The sequence below is a fragment of the Pogona vitticeps genome, chromosome 1 (assembly GCF_051106095.1).
Source record: "Pogona vitticeps strain Pit_001003342236 chromosome 1, PviZW2.1, whole genome shotgun sequence".
NCBI classification, from domain to species: domain Eukaryota; kingdom Metazoa; phylum Chordata; class Lepidosauria; order Squamata; family Agamidae; genus Pogona; species Pogona vitticeps.
In genome coordinates this window covers 252,380,754-252,403,384 of record NC_135783.1, presented here as the reverse complement: position 1 = coordinate 252,403,384, position 22,631 = coordinate 252,380,754, and the positions used below count along the sequence as shown (strand labels likewise).

General features: G+C 39.8%; 1 protein-coding gene across 5 annotated transcripts in view; it reads right to left on the bottom strand.

Moving 5' to 3' along the window:
• The window catches only part of RASSF7 (Ras association domain family member 7), a 132,651-nt gene that overhangs the window by 44,739 nt on the left and 65,281 nt on the right, over window positions 1-22,631 (bottom strand). Inside the window, exon 1 of one of the 5 annotated variants that reach the window (XM_072985607.2) lies at window positions 22,245-22,618. The exons of 2 other annotated variants lie outside the window; for them this stretch is intronic. The gene's annotated coding sequence lies outside the window, so the exon portion shown is untranslated. Of the gene's footprint in view, window positions 1-21,965; window positions 22,114-22,244; window positions 22,619-22,631 lie in introns of those variants that run through there. 2 more of the 5 variants (XM_020784122.3, XM_020784123.3) reach the window with 2 other exon arrangements.

Genomic DNA, 22,631 nt, shown 5'->3' with positions numbered 1-22,631 from the left:
GAATTACCATTCACCAAGTTGCTTGTACCCAGGGAGAAGGGAGGAACAGTGGAAGAGGTAGGTAAAGCCCGTAGCATTTGAGCTCCAGAACGGTAGCCATATCAGTTTATTGCAGCAAAAGCAATTAAGAATCCTGTAGTGTATTAACAACTACAAACACACAAAATTCCACTTCAGATATGTACATCTGGTCAGAGCTTAGAAAAGTAAGTTTTTTTAAACTCAACTGGCCATAATGGCTGGGAGGTTCTGGTTTAGAAAACACACACACACACACACACACACACACACACACACACACACACACACACACACACACACACACACACACACACACACACACACACACACACACACACACACACACACCATAAATCCCAAATATGAATTAGTAACAGTCCAGTTCATCTGAATATGCATGCACATACTTGCTATATGGTCCGGAGTAGGGCATGACTGAAAAAAAACCCACCTCTGTGTAGGAACGATAGTATAATTTTTGTTCTGACATCCAGAATAAAGACCAGCTATCTTACCAGGAAAGGATACACAAGTACATACAAAGTGCTCTGTTGGATCCAGCCAAAGGCTATTTAGTGTACTAATATTTTGTTCATACACTGGTCAAACAGATCTCTACAGAAACCTCAAGTTAACCTTTCTGCTAGTCCTTCATAGAATAGTAACTGATATCCATAATACTTCTGATACTGGCAGTAATTAGAGATCGAGGTATTCGTATACGAATATCACCGCACAACTGGAGTTAACGAGGGTCCACCCCCTGGGGCCAGGCTGTCCACTCATGCTTCTGACAGCGGCGGCACCGTTGCTCATCCTTCCAATCGCCCCAGGAGCCCTGCTCTCTTCATGCTTGGCTGGCCACTCCAGGCAAGGGGAGGGAGGGCGAGTCTCCCTGCATGGCTGCTGAGTGGCCAGCCAAGCAACAAGAGAGCAGTGCTCTGGGAGTGAGGGGGCAGACCCTCATTAACTCCAGCTGCACGGAGATATTCATATTTGTATACAAATACCCCCATCTCTAGTGGTAATATTTAGCAATGCTGACTAGAAGCCACAGACAGCCTTTGATGATTCCTTATGAAGCTATCCACATTGGTAGCCTTCACGTCACTCCACAGAAAATGGGACCTAATCACCGTTTTAACATGTACTTAACCTTTCAGATTTGTATAGATGGAATAAATACAGTATCTATCTCCAAAACAGACTAGCACATATTTCACTATCTGTTTTCTGAGTGTGCCACTTTTTTAAAGCTGATCTGAATGAATAATGGCCTCTCATAATTATCCCAATAAATATATAAAGAAGGAAATATTTCCTTCTGTATGAACTCAGACACAGCAAATAGCAGGCCAGCATGGCTGTTAAACAGAAGGCAGACTTTGATCATCCTGTGAGTAATTACACCACCTATCTTCTCTCCATCTGCCAATTAAGGAACCATTTAAACTGACATTTTACTTAGAATATAGCTGTGGTTCTACTGTTATCATCACCACCATCATCATCATCATCATCCCTGACAGCATGCCATCACTGTGTGTGGCACTCAACAGAGTACAAAAGGGCAAGTCCCACACTCAAGCGTTTCACAACCTATAATTTGGCAGAGAAAACCACAGAGGAAAGGGAATGAAATAAAGGCAGGGATAACAGGAGAAAAATGAGAAATAATTCACCTATTTAGGCTTAATTAGCTAGGACATGGAAGCAAATTGCAAATATGAAGAGACAATAGTAGGGAAATTGCTTAAGTAACTCATGATAGGAGAATATTTCCATTATGCCAAATTATTCTGTTGGCCTCCTCATGATTTTTGAGCAAGAGAGCCTGAAGATGTTATTGAATCAAACAAGCAGAAATTGCTGCTACTTGAATGGTTATGTCATACAAAACTCTTCTCCAGTATTAAGGTGTTCACAGCAAAAACAAAAAGAAGTCAAGCTGCAATTTCATTATCTGTGGAAGCAAAATACAAGCAAAGAAACTGAACACAACGATCAAAGGTATCCAGTACTTGTATATGCACTCCTTCCCTTACACATGTGCATGTGCACAGATATACTACTTTAAAGGAGAATCTGACTTTTAAAGCTCTAGCAGAAAATGCATGTATAAATGCTGTAGCAATATACACTACCTAATTAGAAACAGTCATGGCTAAGTGGTCATGCATCCCCATACAAAGCAGCTTAGGATATAATTACATGACAAATTTAACCTGATACAATTTGCTATGCTTTAAGTGAAAAGCTAAAAAGTTGCCCTATAGGCCTGTCTTAATTTGCAGTTTTGTTTATGTTTTATTAAGAATATGCTGCAGCAATCTCATATACCTAACTAACTACCTACACACAAGAAAGCAAGCAGCAAGAAGACCCAACAGCTTGAATATGTATGTACTCAGATCTTAATTTGCTCATATACTGGGAGGTCAGCATGCTCCCTTCGGGTACAAAGTGCTCATTCATCCTACTTATGTTCACTTTCCAGTTTATCTAGTTACTCAAGCTGAAGGTTATTCTACCTGACCATTCTCTCCTGCATACAATAGCTTTTTCTGTGAACACAAAGAGCTTTTCAGCAACAGGTTCTGGGAAAGTTCTGAGCCAATAAAGTTTCCTTATTGCACTGGTTCCCCAGATAGATTTAAATGAAGACATGGCATATAGCCCCAATCAGGTAATGTATCAAGTTGCCCTCATGGCCCCTCTTTAACTTTCTGAATAAGTTATGGCTAGGCCACAGCACCCGTTATAAGACATCCTACTAATATATTGATAGTGTGCTGTATCATGAAAGTAACAAATGCAGCTTTAGCCTAGAGAATAATGTCACATAACTCTGCAATAGTATAGAAAATATAGTTCAAAGACTTCATCAGTTTAACTAGAATTATGTGTGTTACCTACGTTATGCAAATTCAAATCAACCATAGCCCTAAATGGGTACTAGGTTTTACAAACTTTCTCCTATATTACATGTGTCTGATTTCCTAAAACATGAAGAACCTGCACTGTTGGCTTAGGAAGCACAGTTTGTGTGGAAAGGCTTTAGAAGGAATTCACAAAACTAGAGCATAACAAGCTATGTGACAAAATACACAATGAATGCAAGAGTCGAAAAGGAGCCTTTTGGAAAGCACTGACTACTACACCACAGGCCCCCCCAAAGCGAATACTTTTGAACCACAATTTACTCTAGGGAGTTTCATGATGATTTTACTTGCAAGAACTCCACTGAGACGCAGTGATGCAACAGGTACATCCCATCCTGTTTTAGCGGTAGAAGTCAGCAGAACCACTGAGAGGACCAGAAGTAAAGAAAATCCAGGGACACTCAGAAGCTTCATTTCATGGGACTGAGGTGTTGAATGAAAAAACAAGAACACAGAACTAAACAGTGCATGTCTAAATCCTGAATGTGCACTGGCAGGAGTAATGACTCATTCATTTGACCTCATCTGTTTGCATGATTGTGGATGAAAATTATATAATATTTTTGCAAGACTCCTGTATGTGATTGTGTATTTAATTGGGTCACCATGTTGGTTCATTGGTACAGCCTTCTCTCCAGGACAGAAACACAAGAAACCAGTTCTGATACCTCACAGAGGAAGCCTGCTCTGCACAATACTGTTCAAGGCATTGCTTGTGACTCCACAAACCTCCTTTTCTCGGGAACAAATGCTTCAGTTTTAAAAAGGTTTCTTTCCCCCTCCAGAAAAGCACTCAGTGAATGCTTAATTCCATATTTTAACATATGTTCTTGCTAGTGCAGAGCTAGAGAAAATGGGGCCATTAATCCCTCCAGCTAAGCCTCTTTCCAGGTGAGTCCCATTTACATGTCTATAGGTGTGGGTCAGTCAGATGGAATGCCCAGAATGAAGAATTCTGGGAGGTGATGTTCAAAAAATCCAAATGGCACATCTCTAAGAAACACATTTTGTATTTTTATAACAAGACAGCAGGAGTTCTAAAGAAAACTGCCCTTAAGGTATGAATCCTCTGTATGGCTAAAAACTGGTGCTTTCAGAGCTGCATTTTTACGTATTTTGTTGTTTACCACATTGAACAGACTGCAGGACATGTAATACTTTCTACTTAATCTTTTGTTTCATATTTTCCATCTTGATTAATAATAATATTGTCAATGTAAATTGTTGTTGTAATTGTTTTTATGAATAATTTTATTGTGAGCCACCCTGAGTAGACATATGTCTAGAAGGGCAGGATAAAAATCTAAACAAACAAACAAACAAACAATCAGCTCAAGTTGCAGGAAGCCAGATTCCTGGAAACAGAGACAGGAACCAGCCCCACTCTATATCAAGGGGGCAGTGTGGAGAGGGTTTCCTCCTTCAAATTCCTGGGAGTGCACCTCAGCCAGGATCTCATCTGGAAAAGCAACACATTCCAGGTGGTCAGGAAGGCCCAATAGAGAATCCATTTCCTAAAAGTCTTATGGAAAAAGCAGGTGGCACAGTGACTGATGACATCTTTCTATTGGTCAGTAATAGAAAGTGTCCTCACATACTGTGTCACAGTATGGTAAGCTGGCTTAACAACTGTGGACAAGAAGACACTACAGAGAGTGATGAGCACAGCACAAAAAATCATGGGTTGTCCCATAACCCCACTGGAGGAAATTGCCAGGTCCCGCTGTCTCAATGGAGTGGGTAAAATCCTTAGGGATGACTCTCACCCGGGACAGCACTTCTTCATACTTCTACCATTGGGATATAGAAGCGTCGCCAGCTGGACAATTAGGCTGAAAAATAGCTTCTCTCCATGGGCCATCAGACTTCTCAATGCCACATAACACCATGACTAGACTTAATATAACAGACTCACAGTGCCAGTATAACATGCAACATGTACATACTGGTAGAATGATGAGTACATATATATATATATATATATATATATATATATATATATATATATATATATATATATATATATATATATATATATATATATATATATATATATATATATATATATATATATATATATATATATATATATATATATATATATATATATATATATATATATATATATATATATATATATATATATATATATATATATATATATATATATATATATATATACATACACACACACACACACACACAAACAAATGTGTGCCTAGCCCCGGTATTCCTGGGGTTGGGGATTTGTTTGTTTGTTTATTTATTTATTTATTGGATTTTTACCCCGCCCCTCTAGAGAATGTCTACTCAGTGCGGCTGTTTATAAGGTTGGAGATGTATTCTGTGTTTGAATGTATTCTGTGGTTTGTGTGGTTGTACCAATGGAGGCTCATTTAATTTCACTGCACACATGTTGAGCATTGATAATAAAGGTTGTTGTTTGTTGTTGTTCTCAGGAAAAACTTCCAAACTGTTAGAGTACAACAATGGAACCAGTTTCTTTAGGTGGTGGTGAGTTCTCGAATGCTCAAACGAAAATTAGACAACCATCTGTCAGATCTACTTTGATTTGGGTTCCTGCAGTAAGCAGGGAATTGGACTCAACGGCCTTATAGATCCCTTCCAATTCAGTTATTCTATGATTCTATAGAAAAGCTGTGGATCTTGTTTACAGCACTCCTGTGCAAAAGAATGAATTGCCTCTCACTAAAAGTAAATCAGGGCCATGGAGGTCTCACCAACAGCATACAGTATAATGACAGTATCATAAAAATATGTTAGCTGCCTAAAACTACAGCAACTTTATCATGCCTTATGAGATTGACCATATGAATTAATAGCACCCATTTTAAAGATACAAAGAATACAAATCTTTATTAATGACTGGGAATGTCTATGTCCTTGTCCTCAACTATATTTCTATATTTTAAGGATTTCCAACTAAGCAAACTGCATCAATCTAACAAGCAAACATTGTAGTAATATATAGCCTCTTATGTATTCAGCTACGATAACAATCACATATACACACATAACCATCCATTCCTCGTACCTTGCACATTTACATATATGGATTTTCTCTTTTCAGTGTTTTCAGCCTCCAAATTTAAAGAGTGATTAACTGTGTGCCAGACTCAGATTGGTGCCTTTCCTACCTCAGTAGCCTGCTTCTGCTTAGTGAGCAAATAATGATGGCCAAAATATTAGAGCAGAGATCAAAAGGAAAATTGTCAGCTGCTGCAGGCTACCAAGAAATCTATTAACATAATTAAATAGCTTATATTTCTGAGTTCTCCAAATATTACTGGAAAGCAGCAGGGAGGCCTCTGCACTTGATACTTGTGCTAGAGTTTGTTCTGTGACAAACTAGAAGAGTTTATACCCTACAAGGTTTTCTTGCCAGAAGCAAATGTCTCATCTTAATAAAAATTCCCCCACCAAGTGATCCTGAGAAACACGTAACTTGCATGGATGGATATATGACAGTATAACAAACCTAGGAATTTATTAGGGTGCTCAGTTTTATGGGGTACCACAGCATACTCTCTTCTAGGGGGTGGATGGAAAGTTTCCAGGTCTTGGACTGGATGTGGCCAACAAAAGTTCACCATTTGGCCTGCAAGCTTCTTCGTTGTAATCTTATCACAGATATGAAGTTATTCAAATACATTTAAACTTTAAATCATCTTCACAGAGCTGTGCTGCACTTTGAAAAACTGAAACTTGATCCATTGGGGTTGAGTTGTACTTTATACCACGGATGAGTTCTAAGCTGACTTGCAAAGAACAGAGACACACTTTACATACTTGGTGGGGAAATTATCAAATGGTTAAGAATTACTTATGGCCCTGTCCATTTTGGCTCCATTCAATTCAGGAACCTAGGAAGAGGTCTTATGCTGGTCAAAATCCAGTTGCTCAGTGTAGTAAATTGCACTACAGTAGGCCCACCATGTCAGTGAGGATTTGGTGAGTCAAATCCTCCCTATGTTCAATAGAATCAAATGGCCCTGCTTTAACTAATTAAATTGAAGTTAGAATAATCCCATTTGAATCTATGGACCTTACAGAGGAGTTGACGTACTACATCCCAATTGGTTCAGTGGACCTACTTTAGTGCAATTTACTACATTAAGCAACAGGATTTTGGCCACTGAGTCAGGCCTTTCATTCTTCTAGCTCATGATTCTTGCCACTAACTGGCAATAGTTCTCTGGAGTTTCAGACAAGAATCTTTCCTAGCCCTTCCCGGAAATGCTGGGGATTGAATCTAGAACCTTCTGCAAAGTATGTGGTTCACGATGGAAACCCTCAAATCCCATAGGAGCTTTGACTCTGCTCCTATGCCCCTACTCCCAACACACTGCAGGAACGCAGCCAAAAAATGCTCCTCACCACTTCTCTAAGAGCAGTGCAAATTCCTTCTCCTCAGTTCCACCTCCATATAATTGTGTGAGACTTTGCTCAGAAGAGTATAACAATTTCACTGGAGCAGAAACCAATCACCAATACATGCACTATTCTGTGCATGTATTTCTAGACCACTGATTATAGTAAGGTTGATTATTGTGATTTATTGCTGTAAAAAAAAGCTACATGAAGATGGTATAGGCATGGCATGAACAGGAACACAGGTAGAGGCATTATTTTCAAACAGTGCTTTCTTTCAGACACAAAAGAATAATCTATAGAGAGGAAACAGTAAATTGTTCCTTCAGTGCCGGCAAACTTGAACTTCCAAGTCTAAAGAAACAGGGGTTTCTCTGCCTAATATTTTCTGTCAACTCTTACAGAGTTGCTCTGATAATTTACATCTTCAAGTAACTAAAACCAGCCTCATGATAACAGAAACAATCTGAAGAAATGGCCAAGAATCAATTCAGGTTGAAATACTTGATAAAGGGTACTCATGTGCTCTGCAAGTATCAACTTCTAAAAGCAGTGCATGTAATTAATTTGCTCAGAAGCAGAATAAATCCTGGCCACCAAAATACATAGATTCATAGGGTTCCTTTACATCAGACACTGAACGGCTAGCTGCAGTTAAGCAAACCAGTTTGTTACCTTTCACAAAACACACAGCTTTATCTCACCCTCCAGAATGTAATCTATCTTGGCCAACAAGCCACGGTGTTCAACTGGCAATGTACAAATGATTGCTTCACACCAGAGAGTGGGGCTTTTAAAACTGAACAGAGAAGAAAGGTATCATACGTAGAATAGTTTTGCACAATCATGCCAGTACCTTATCAGACGTTTTGACTCATGCTTGTTCATATTACGCACAACAGGAATGGAGAAAAAGAAGATGAAGTATATTGTCTTTCATGTGCTCCATCCCTGAGGACTTACAAATACATGTTTTATCTTTTAACAGCTTTCAAAAAACAAACAGACCAGTTCTGGTGTGTGTCTCTGACTGTCAGACTTCAAGTAGCTAGAGTTAGACGCTCCATGGCCATTACATCCTTATATTGCAATGAGGTAGGGGCTTTTGAACAGAACAAATGCTACAAGGTCTGTTCTGAACAAATTATATTTACACACACATCCTCACCACAGAAGACGTGCATACACTGCATTCTGAGTCTTTGGTAGGGATTGTTTGTATTAAATCCCAGTAACTTCAAGCTACATTTCTACAAGCATTGCTTGTTTACTTACTTATTTGAAGGTTTATTACATTTAACCCCACCTTTTAATAATCTTTGAACTGCAGAGCTGGAAGGGACCCTATGGATCATCAAGTCCAGCCCCTGTCAGGGAGGCACCATGGGAAATCGAACTCTCAACCTAGTTGCCTAGTTGAGCTATCTAGCAGTTCATCTCCAATGAGTTCTCTTCTTCCCTCCTTTATTCTCACAACAGCATTTTGAGGCAGGCCAGTCAGACAGAGTCACTGGCCCAAGATCACACAGAGAATGTCAAAGCTGAGTGAAGTCTCCTGAGACCTATTTTAGTACTCTAACCACTACCCCTCTTTGTTGACAGCCGTATGCTGAATTTGGTTTTTATACCCATAAAAGAGCAGGTGTTCATGGGATTGTAAGCAGTTGCAACCAAGTGTCAAAAGCCTATCCAGGTTTCATGGGCATACAACAATCAGCCAACACATGAAACCCAGTGTAGCTTTCAAGATGCAGAAAAACTGTGGTTGTCAGAGACCTAAAGGATGACATGCACAAGACAATGCTGCAGAATATGCATTCTATCCAGATGTTCTGACCACATCTGTAACAGAGTAATCAGTAATGATTCACCCAATTTCAAGTTGTTCCCTGAGGTAGAAAAGATATAGAGAAGGAAAATAAGCAAGTTAGAAAGCACGCAAAAGATTGGTGTATACTGAAATTCAAGCTTCTATATCCAATTGATATCACAATGTAATGTATCTAGATATAAGTATATTAGAAGTCATTTTGAGGACAATGTTTATGCTGGCAGCTGCACAAAGCTTTCTCCTCTTCCTCCATTACATTGCCCAAGAATTGGCTCTAAGGTGTCCCTGAATGCTCTAGAGTCCATTTTAAAGATTCACTTGTGGGGTTGCAGGATGTGTCTTTTTCCAGTTCTGTTGGATTCCTCCATGGTAATTAAAACAACCTGTATAATATTACAGTTTTAGCCATTTATGCACTCTTTGTATGTGCTTCTGTAGGCAACTGCAGAAGCTAACATGGTCCAACTATCATAACAGTTTATTAGGGATGTGGGCTATACTTTAAGTCACTTTCTGTTCCGCATTACCAGAACTCCTATGAAGAAAGAGCTTGTATTTGACTTCTGGATTAACAGTGCAAGAGGAACACTTACTCTGTGTCCAAGAAAAGGGCCCAAGGTAAACCCACTGGAAAATTATTGTATAACCATCATTTAGACTCAGTGAGCAAGAAAGTGTACATGCATGTGTACGCGCACACACAAAGATTGAAATGTCACATTTGTTTACACCTTCATTTGTCACTCAAAGCAAAATTAATAATGGAAGTTTGCTTCAGCAGACTCTGGGTTAATGAAGTCCATGAGCACACCCTCACTACACAATGAAAACATATTCAGAAGCCTGCCCCATTTTACCTGTTTTGTGACTTTAAGACAATGCTTCATTCTCTTACTCTGTTTCCTCTTTCACCCTTCAGACACCTGCCTCATCTACCTACAAACACTTGTCAGTATTGTTTCCAGATGGCACAGCACTATTCTGAGCACTGAAAGAGTCTTTAGATCCAACATAATAAGTTCAGAGAAAATGGCAGCATATTATGGAAGTCAGCAAAATCAGGTTACATCCCCTCAGATAACAAAAACACTTGAAAGGGAAGGGAAATTGATGGTTTTCAGAAGCCTCCTAAAAAAATGTATTTCTTATGCAGGTTTTTAGCATAGTCACAAACAATAAAAGCTCTATTCCATATTTATCCAAACTGCAAGAGTGAAAATGATATGAAGGTCAAGGGTTACATGTGAAAACTTCTGTTTTCAATAGATGATTCTAATCTTTCTCAACTACAGACCTCCATCTCACGTTAAAGGTAACAGAATTTGTAGGCATCCTTCAGTCTCGAAAGACTATGGTAACATGCTCTGTATGGAGGACTTGGAACAGCATCTAGTGTGGTTGAGGAGGCCAATTCGAGAGTGACAATCTCTTCCACACTGAAGACAAATCCAATCTGTCCCCTGTCCAGCTCCCTGGTTTTGCTGCTTTTGGTAACAGAATTTAAGCCTACCAAAAATCTATAGCCTCCAGTTTGGAAGACTTTATTGTAAAGGTCTGTTGTCAGCCTACAATAAAAATGGACATTTCGCATGGGGCAGCAACCATTCCTTCCTTCCTTCCTTCCTTCCTCCCTCCCTCCCTCCCTCCCTTCTTTTCCTTCCTTCCTTTCCTTCCTTCCTTCCTTTCTTTCTTTTCTTTCAGCATGCTCTATATTATCTGGATGAAGCCCTGGACTTGAAATATTACCTGAAAGTAAAGACATGTATTTGGATTTGGAAATATTCAGAATTAACCTAATAATGCCATATTCAGATGGTTCTGAATATATCATATGTTGATAGTTCCAAAAATATGTAACAATAATTCCTAATATTTGGAGTGCTATTTACTCCTATAGATTAGAAAGCAATAGGCTAGATTTCTGCTTGGTAGTGGAAGAAGAAGAAATCTGAAATGATTTCTTGATAAATGAAATTTAAAGATACTTTGGCACCAAGGCTTGTGGGAGCAGAGAACTCAGTGTCTCTTGACTGGGATTGCCATGAGTTTTCCAAGAGAGGAGGGTTGAGGTGAGAGCAAAATCTGTAACTGATGTCTGTATGCACCACTGAAATCTAGAAGCAGGCACAGACACTGGAAGGTATTTTTTTCACAATGGTTCTTCCCAATTCAAAGGTGGGCATAGCTGCTTAGAAATCCCCTGAGCATTTGCTTTGGTCGAAGCCTGCAGTGCAGCAGTTTGCTTTGTGTCCTTTTCTGAACTCTCAATTTACATTTACATTCTCTACATCTCACTAAATATTATGGACTTAATATAGTTAGGAATAAGATTTAGGATTAGTAGAGTCATAGAATAATACATTATAAATCAACAGGGAAATATTAGATTAAGTTTAGAGCCCTCTGGGATATATCAGGCAGGGGAACAAGATTTTGTTACATATATTGATAAATTTTTGTCTGTGTGTGTGGTTTTTTTTTTCATTAGAAGGATTTGTGTTCTGCTATATTAGAATCAGATAGAGTCGAGTCTGCAGCAGGAGACTGAGGGGACTCAGGTGGGTGCTATTTTAGAAGCATGTGACATGGAAATCACCAATGTCCCTCCAATTGCACTTGCTTCACCAGTTGCTGGAATGACTGCAAGTTCGCAATCCCTGTGAGCAACATGTAGTCAAAACCTGGAGCTCCCAAGAAGTAAATAATCTGGAACCTTTTTCAACAGTATGCCACAGACGTCACACAGCTGCATGCATGCACTGCAAGAAGGTGCTCAAGCATGGGAGGACTTGGGCCACCTCTCCAATAGTAGTATACTCAGCCACCTGAGAATTTAGCACAGGACATTGCTGCTGGCAAATAAAGTGGATATTGGGGAAGCAAGAGTCACCAGAGGGCAGAGGTTGAGCCACCATCCAGGAAAGAAGGGAGGTTGAAAGGCAAATAGCAAGAGGTGGGAGATAGCAAATGCCAGACCCACATCTCAAGAATAAGTTCCAGACTACCCTGGAGGTGTGCAGGAAAAGGACTTCTGCAAACATACAAATGTCAGGATTACTTGTTGCCTATGGGAGACGATAGTCATGGATGACATCATTCTCTCTGGTGAAGAACACTGGTTTATGTAGGGTTGTTGCATAACTGGCACTCCAGTATCAATTGCCATCCAGAATAAACCCTTAGCTGTGGACATTTGGAACAGCCAGTGTACAAAACATGCATATCTCTCCAAGACAGCATTACTGGTGGAAAGCAGATGCGTACGGCAACACATAAGGGCAGATTACAGGTGGACCCTGTTGACTATGGTTGACATGGAAGCTGGCCACATAGCTCACAACATTCAAAAGGCTCTGAAGGACATGCTAAAGAAAGGCTAGGTCTCTTTATCAAAGACAGTGGGGTGAACAGCACTGAAGGCTGGGAAGATGAAAAAGGTGCAGTGCATGGCCCAAATCCAATGGATATTAAGTAGCAGCAAGAGGTGGGGCAATTCTCACAATACTGTGTATTCTGCTGTGTATATGTATGTGTGCATGTGCATGCACACACGTACATGTGTTCGTTAATAAATCTACAGACAATAGAATATTAGGGGAACTAATCATGAATGATCTAGCAACAGACTTTGCTCACCAACTTCAGGGCAGCTTTTGACACATACCTTCCCTATTTAAATTTATTGTAGGATACATTATTATTTATTTGGATAACTCTTCCCAAGTAAGTTGCATTCAAAAGTTGCAGAATGAACAAAACTGACTGAAACTCTTTCAGTTTAACCTCTATATTCTGTAGCACAGTACTGACTATGTTACCCAACCAAGACTCCACTTACAACATCCCCATTAATTTCAAGGACTTGTTTTACTCTTTTCACATACAAGCTTTTGCATAACAATGCCAAATGAATGTGCAGAGAATCAGAAAGGAGCACACATTTCTTTCCCACATCTTTCCATGTTACAAATGTCATGATAACATAGCAGCATGATGAATGATACTCCACGCAACTGATGAAAGTGGGGTGCAGTCTGAAAAATTTATGTCAACTACATCATGTTAATCTGTAAGGTCTAACAAAGACTTCTCATTGTTTATAGAGGAAGTTTAACACTTACTTATCAGAAGAATCACTACACTGTTGTGAAAGCTACAGAGCTACCCTATGCTTATTAGCATACAAGTGCCAATAGTGGATACACAACTTTGATGAGGTCATAAAGTGATTTAGTTTTTATTTTTTGCATTTGCAGTCTAAAGGAAAGGTTGCACAATTACCCCCACATTCATCTGACTCTGGAACTATACAATCAGTCACTAACAGTAATCCCTCCCCTCTGCATTTTATATGAATGAGGAAAGATTTAACAAGTAATTTAAAAAAAAAACACAGTTTTAAAAAACTACAGGACACCATCCAGTGATAATTTTTGAGACAGCTCACCAAAGCAGAATTCCTGGAATTCCAGCAGTCATAATGTTTCCAAATATGTAAAGGCCTTCCTTCTGCACTTACAAAACCTTTGGTACCACATAGTTCAGGGCTTGCACACACTCCCAGGAAAACCATACATTTTTCATCTGTTTCTGATTAAAACATTTGCCAACTCAACAAGGGACAATTACTAATAAATCTTCCAGCACCTCTAAAGGAAACATTTTCTCTGAGTTAACTTTCCTTTCACATATAGACTAACTCTGCACCAATTAAATTCCACAGTATTATGAATTTTAAAAGAGAGAAAAGTGAGTTGAGAGAACATACAACACATGCTGTTACTCTTCAGTAATCATCATGGCCTATGTTTTAATATGCCATATATTGTTTTTATAGCAGAAGAACTTTATCACAGCAATAGTAATATATTTGTATCATTTCACACCGATATTCATACCATTTAATATTTGACTCATTTTTATAGCAAGGTATACAAAAAGCATTCAAAACTAGTGTTAAGATTAAATTATCAAAGTGTTATTTCAAAGAAAAGCCAATGAGCTCAGTCTAGTATGTTAATAATGTTATGTAATGCAGCAGACCAGTAAAATTGGAAAAGAACATGTGATTTGTGCACTGAGGGATGACCAGCACAATTAAAACAAAAAACAGAAAACTTTTTATCTTTTCATAAGGTCACCAAGGCTTCTGCAGTCACTATGAAAGAATCTTTGTCACACTATCTCTTTAGAAATGTATCCGTCAACCACTCCTTTGATGTATAGTATACAGTATGTGGTCTGCACAGCATCAATCTTTTCCTGAATAAACAATGTGTGAAGTTACAGATTCTAAGTTAACATCCTACTGCATATATCTTGTTTCATTCATACTATAATATTTGTCAGCCTGAAAATCACCAGCTTCAAATAGTGCAGCTAAGGCAATGCAATTCTTTTAAAGTGGTTCACAGTAAGCTTGAGAAATTTGCATCTTCACCTCTGTCTTGTTAACTGCATTGTTATGGATTTCTCCTAGGAGATAAATTATGTACATTAGCTATGCATACTAAATTCCACTGGATGAAAATGCCCAAGTGTACCAAAATCCCACAAATTTTGAAGAGGCAGAAGCACATTTACATGGTGAAAGACTGACACTTTTAAGAGGAACAGATTTAACAGCAGTATGTAGGAAAAGAATTCTATATGCTTATTCACTCCACAATAACAAGATATCAGCTCAAGCACTTCCTTAATAACATGCATGAAGGAAATTTTGCTTTTACATCTTTTACATCTTTTGAGATGAAGAGCAAGGCCTGCCCAAAACATCTTTTTGCCCAAGATAAAGCAGTACAGTACATAGTTTCCCTCTCCTGCGAGTGACACCTGAGGCAGAAAATCCCACAAGTGCCTTCCCTCACAATTCTGTTTTGAAAAGCCAATACAGCACTGTAATAAACTACAGTGAGTAGTAATTTCAAGACTCCTAAAGACAGCTACCTGAAGTAGTTGCTACCTTTGTCTAGAGCCGCAATTGCCCTTTCGGAGCAATAAACATATTTACATTATCAATACATCTAAAATACCTCATTATCTTTTGCATTAACACCTCTTAGCCCAACCAACAGCACTCCTTGACTTATAAACAGGTACACACTGTGGTTCCTTGGCTATCTACTGGTACCTGGCACTTTGGAGTTTTCTTTCTATTTCGAGATATCATTAGCTATAGTGAGCAGTATAGCAACTGATTAAATAATAAGCAACAAATAATATGATGTTTCAATATTAGATACCACCCCACCCCATTTTCCATGAACTGGATGCTAAGATTTTGAGAGTTTTTAGAATAACTTTGCTGCAAAGGTTCTCATGGTTCATGTAGTTCAGTCCTCAGCAGAAACAGGAAACCTTCCAGTATGTTAGATCAAAAATCTCTCTTCAAAATCCTCTAATTAAAGAGAGTTATGTATTCAAACACCTCATATCATTAGAAAAATGTCTGCAATATTTAGTTGATTTTTTTTCTATTTGAACCCATGAATTCATTGTCCTACCCAGGGAGTAACGAAATACACAAATGTGCTGCCTCATCTGTGATAGTTCTTCCAATTTCAAAAAGCTAAAGATAGCTTTCATAACACTTCTTCATAATCTCTTTTCAAAGGTAACTGTCAGTTCTTCCAACCTTTCCTCACTCTAAAGTCCACATCATCTTTGTTAGTCCCTTCTTCACACATTCCAGTTTCTTGATTCCCATTTTAAATTACATTGTTGTTTGGTCTTAAGTTGTGTCCGACTCTTCGTGACCCCATGGACCAGAGCACGCCAGGCCCCCATCTTCTTAAATTACATCCCCATAACTAAACACAATACTTTAAATGAAATCTAACCAAAGAATGGCTGGGGCCATGTGCCACTGAGGAAATCCCATGGTAGCAGGGAACATGGGTTAAAGGATTCTCCTTAATAACTAGCTTGATTATGAGCATCAGTGACCCCAGAGACTGGGCAACTTGGTAAGGGAAAATGTGATCTCACAACATATTAAGATAATGTCATGTATTAACATAAAAACCTCAAATTTGGCAGGGTAGCAAATAGAGAGGTACCTTCAGAAATGTTACATATTGATAAAAGGCAGTTCCCAACAATAACAAATATACTGCATGCTGCAATCTGGAAGTATATTTCTGTTGGTGCAGTTTATAATTGCATTATCCCTTTTCCCACCAACAAAGCATTGCTGCTTCATAACCAGCTCACCATATACTAAGACCCCAGATCTTTTCATGTGTACTGTTGTCAAGATTGTGTATATTTATGAATCTGATTTTCCCATTTCTAAATGAAGAATGTTACACTTCTCTCTGTTGAATTAATTTGGTTCTTTTTTCTCAAAATAATCATGAAACCCATTTGTCTAAGGTATATCTTAGACATACCCCCTCCCAGTATGATGTTATTTCCAAATTGTACAAACGTCACCTCAATTCCATCAACTATGTCCTTCACAAATTTAATAAAACCGTTGCCTCAGGACCAGGATGGATTTGATTTAAATTAATTTTTTTAAAAAAAACATTGGTTTCTATCCACCCTGCTCAGGGCCAGATCACGTCCTTCCAGGTTCAGAAAAAAATACAGAGTTTCCTTGAGCAAGCTATCCTGGCTCTTTGAAATCACACAGTCACTGTCCTAGAATCTCTCCAGGTTATCCAAGTCAATGGGTCAGTGAATGAAATTCATTAAGCTCCCAAAACTAAAAATTTATTTTAGGTGGCTAGATATTACAAGTCCTTTCTTTCTCAGTCTCATTTATTCTTGCCGTAGTTTCTTGTACAGAAGAAAACTTGGAAGCAAAGCAACTATTAAGCAGTTATGTCTTTTCTCCAAATATCTATCATAAGGAAAACAGAAATCTAAAAAAAGTCACTTGTCCCAAGTTAAATTCTACAATTTTAAACCCTATATAATTAGAAAGAAGATAGCAAGAATAACTTGTCCTGTCTGATTTTATTTCAAAGGAAACAGTTCATAAACTGAATTTGCACAAATATTTTACTTTTACTATTAATAACAACATTTTCATATTTCTGGAAAGATCATTATATATTTAAATAGTAGTTTCAGTGGTAATTAAACCCAGCTAAATATGGAGGACTTAGCAAGAACTTTGAGCATCCCATTGGAAAACATGGCTTATCTCAAAAAACCTAAATGGTTGACAAAATAAATACTTTAAATTAGGAAGGATGGGAAAGAAACAAAAATGAAAAGATGGCAGACTCTTTTGAAGAGGAATCCTATGACAAAGAACCTGCAGTTCCAGAAAGTGAAGTGAAATCTGCTCTGAAAGCAATAGGAAGAAATAAATCACCAGGGGCAGATAGAATATCATTAGAACTATTTCAGTCCAGAGACTGAATCTGGCAAAACCCTAACAAGAATAGGCCAACAAATATGAAAACCAAAACAATGGCCCACAGATTGTCAATGTTCAATGTATATTCCGATCTCCAAGAAAGGAAATCCTAAGGAGTGCAGTAACTACATGATCATTGCTTTAATTTCCCATGCAGCCATAGGCTCATGGTGTTGCAACAAAGGCTTTTACCTTAAATGAAACAACAAAGGCCTGAGGTCCAAGATGGATTCTGAAATGGAACAGGCGCTTGAGATCATATCACAAATATTCACTGGCTACTGGAGTGCACCAAAGAACTTCAGAAGATCAGTCTATGCTATATAGACTACAGCAAAGCCTTTGACTGTGTTGATCATGAGAAACGATGAGTTGTTCTGAAAGAAATTGTGGTGCCTCAGCACTTGATTGTCCTGATGCATAACTTGTATTGTGGACAAGAGGCTATAGTTAAGACAGAATATGGAGACACAGAATAGTTTCCTATAGCCAGTGTTTCCCAGCTTTGGATCTCCAGATGTTCTTGGGACTAGAAATCCCAGAAACCTTCACCACTAGCTGTGCTGGCTAGGATTTCTGGGGGTTGTAGTACAAGACTATCTGGGGACCAAGGTTGAGACCACCGCTAGAGGCAAAGGTGCATTTTATCAACTTATCTGTTCAGTCTGTACAGAGAACATTTAATATGGAAAGCCAAACTAAATTCAGATGAAGGAAGATTTGTAGAAGAACCAACAGTAATTTAAAATATGCAGATGACACCATCTAACAGAGAGCAGCACTTACTTGAAATAACTTTTAATTAAAGTAAAAGAAGAAAGTACCAAAACAGAACACAAAGAGAAAAATCATGATTATAGAGGAACTGTACAACTTTAATGTTGACAATGAATAAACTGAAATAATTAAGAGATTCTATATACCTTGGTTCAACCATTAATCCAAACAAAGACTGCAGTCAAGAAACCAAAATAAGACTGAGATTAGGAAGAGTAACAATGAAGGAATTAGAAAAGATCATGAAACATAAGGATGTGTTACTGGAGACCAAGACCATCCACACTCTTGTATTTCTGATGACCACATATGGATGTGAAACCTGGACAGTTAAGAAGCTAACAGGGGAAAAATGATTCATTTGAAAAATGGTGCTAGAGGAGAGCTTTGTGGAAACCCTGGACTGCCAGAAAGACAGGTAAGTAGGTGCTACAGCAAGTCAAGTCTGAACTATCTCTGGAGGCAAAAATTATAAACTGGGAACATCACAAGAAGGCAGGATTGTCTGGAAAACACAATAATGCTAAGAAAGATTGAAAGCAGCAGGAAAGAGGAAGATCAAATAAGAAATGGATCCACTCCCTAATAATTATCTTTTCTAATTCCTTCCTTGTTGCCCTGCGACATCTCAGTCTTCTTATTTCTTGGCTGCCGTCTCCCTTTGGATTGATTATTGAACCAAGGTTTCTAGCTTTCTGCTAGTAAGAAGGTGCCATCTGCATATCTTTATTTATGCTTCTTTCACCAATTTTCACTATTCCTTCACCTGAGCCTCATCTATTTATTCTGCTATTTTCTATGAAAGATGGGCAGACAGTAGAGATTGGCTCCACATCAATTAAAACTTACAGCAGAGATCATAAAATAAAATGATTTAGACTGCAGAGCCATTTATTTGGAATGGCTCTATGCAATTCAGTAGACCTTACTTCTAAATCAAGATGCTCGGGGTCTGACTGTTACTACAGAAACACATAAATGTTCTAACATCAAGCAAGCACAAATATAAGGAGCAGCTGTAACCCAGAGAAACAACAATTAAAGAGTCCAAAGAGATGAAAGTAGAGCCACTATCTCCAGATATGTTTATACTGATACGATTAGCTACATTTTGTGAAAGGCAGTAAGAAAACCCAGAGTTCCCCCAATTGCTCTTTACCCTTAAAAAGCTGGTGACAAACCTATGAATACACAAGTATTTCAGCATTCACTGGAGAGTGGCAGGACCACTAACTTTAAGACTCCCATCTTGATAGTTGATAGCCCTCCAGACTGGCTAAAGTTTCTGACCAAAGTATATTTGCACGGCAACAAGTGGACCACCCATGATTTAATGTATTTAGGAATTATGATTGTTTATGCTATGTTATACTGGCATATATGATAAAAGGAGCTCAACTACTGATCTAACATTAGGTTCTGTGATTTTCCACATCCAAATAAATCTAGTACTGTACTCATTTGCATCTAAGTTAACAAAAGTTATCTGGTAACATGCAAGAGGAACTTAGCAGACAAAATCTTCTGGAATGTATTCCAACACGATACCCACCTGACAGCTCACAACTTTCTCATTTCTGTTGTGCCAAAGAAATACACTCATCATTTTTATTCTCTTCCTTGTGTTTTTTTTTAAATGACTGCTGTATGTTACCCTTTATGGTGTTGATGACCGAACCCTTCATTGCAACCACTATGACTCTTTTTTCTGGTCGAACCCAATAAAGAGCATGAGTAGTTCAAACAAATAATTCCAATGTACATTAATTTGACTTTGTCAATAGATAAGAAACTTGCCTAAGGTCACAAACCACAGGCAGTGACAGGACAAAGAAGAGGAAGTCAGAAGGTTCCAGCCCTCAGTCACATGAAACAATAATATCACCCAACACAAAAAACTGCTGGGAGATAGAGGTGAGTACAGGACAAACCCCAGAGGAGCAGCCAGGTTTACATAACAACTCTAACAATATAGGTTAAGGCTGCTTTACACATGTTGTTTTCTTCATACAGAAAACTACTTTGTAACTAAGGATATATACAGCGACTGCAGTGCAGCATGTTTATTTTACCCTGTAGATTGGATATAAAGCCCATATGTGCTGCATCAGTTAAAGTACAGAAGGGAAAAAAATGAAACACAGATGAGCAGACTGCTGAAAAAAATCAGATATTATAACATTAGACAAGCCTTGTAAGATGCACTCCTTTTATGGACAATTTATCATGCCTAAAAATCAGAGCAAACAAAAAGGAACTGGCAGTTTTGCACTGGTCCCAAAGGAATTTGTTAATGCAGAGAAGTGTATAAAGTTACATAATAAAAAGCCTGTTTGTTTCATCTCCTTAACTTTCGACAAAGATGTGGGAAGACTGAAATCCTGTTGCCAGGCTGAGTGCAAACACAACATGTGCAATTGAAAACTAAGTCTGCTGCACTGTTGATGCCTCCCACCGATTTGTCTGATAGCTGCTGAGTACTGAGTGTTAGCAGCACAAGATATTTCATATAGAAAGTTCCAGACAGATATATAAAGTAGAAATTATGTCTCTGTTTAAACCTTAAACATTATCTCTCTGTTTAAACCAGTTTAAACATTTCCAAAGGGAAAGAGAAAAAAGCTTTCATTGGATTTATTCGCATTTTACTTCCAAAATAAATGCATGCGACTACAGCCTTACAGCCTGATGAAATGCATGCCTACTGCAGTATTGCTAATATGTCTTCAAGTAGAATTCACATGCTTTTAAATACTGTACTCAGTACAGTACAGTATTGTTTTTCATACTCTTATAGCTGTTGACACATGCTCTGAGCCTTCAGGGACAGGGTGGGTCAAATATCTAAATGGAAGAGTTCAAGGAAGAGGTTAGATATAAATCCAGCACAATAGGGAACATGCAAGCATATGTGAGTCTCAGCCCATCGTGCCACATGCAAATCACAATCCGATGCAGTGCATATGGCTGGGTGTTTGCCCTAAGGCCTCCTGTGCTCCCCCAAGCTTCTGCTTCAATCCTATAGAAAGATCTTCTCAACGACTTTCTAAGAAGAGATCTCTATTTGGAAAGCCCTTCAGAAAAAAAAATTTAAGAACAGGAATTCCAGGTAATTTAGTTTTAAAGCTCGTGGGCATCTTCGAAAAACTCAGCAGCCAACCTCCAAGGGGGAGGCATGGGACCCGGTCCTCAAATATTCGCTAGTTGGGAATATTGCGTGGTGGCTCTAGCAGATCGAGAGATACAGGCAAGCAGGTAGAACAGGCTGAGCCACTCCCGAGCGGACTTCCGAGCCAGTGGATTTTCCCTAAGAAAGGAAGGGACAGGAATAGAAAAGAGGGGGGCAGATTGCCAGCCGGTGTCCCCCCCCCTTTCTCCGTAAGGCACGACGACAAGGGAGGGGGCAGAAGGGCCAGCTTGCCAAGGGGGGGGTGACTCCCAACTTGTGGGACAGAGAGTTCGGGGGGGGGGAGGGGAAGGATCCGGTGCCGCAACCACCAACACTGCCCTTCGGTCTTCCGCGGCGACTACGCTACAAGGATACAATAACAGGGTTGGGGGGGGGATGCTGGGGCCCCCGCTCGCCCGCCTGAGAAGAAAAAGGGACTCGAAATGGCACTTTGCGGCTCACCCGAAGAAAGTATGAGGAGGACGAAGGGAGCGTGACGAGGAAAGGGGCCGGCGGCTGCGGAGGGACGATTAGCTGCGCAGTCCCGACGGAGGTCTGCTCAGCGCGAAGTCCCAGCGAAGGAGGCTTACTCCCAGGTAAGCACCTCCAAGAAGGGTAGAAGGCGCGGAGGGCGAGGGAGCCACAGGAGCGCGGGGTCGTCGACGGCAATCCGGAAACGGCGGGAGGGAGGGAAGGGGGGAAGAGAGCGACCTCCGCGCCCCCTGCACGCCCTCCCCTTACCTGGCCGAAGCTCCGCTCCCATAAGCCGGGACAGACGCCGCGAAGCAAATCCTCTTTGCCGAGCGCCACCGGCCCAGCCCGGCTCGGCCCTCCCGGCGGCAGCTCCGTCGCTTCTCTCCGACTTTGTAAAGCTGCTGCTCCTGCCTCTCGCTGCACCGGCTCGCCGATGCCGACGCCACCCGCCTCCCCGTGGCGTCTCTGGCTGGCCGGCCGGCCTCCGCCTCTTCTCCGTCCCCTCCGAGCAAAGCAGGGGCTGGCTGCCTGGCGCGGCGCGCGTCCCTCCTCGCTCCGCTCCTGCCAGAAAGCCGCGACTTCCCTCCTTTCTCTCCCGGGGCAACCTGCAGCCTCGCCTCAACACACCGGCCCGGAGCGAAGAACTCCCTCCCT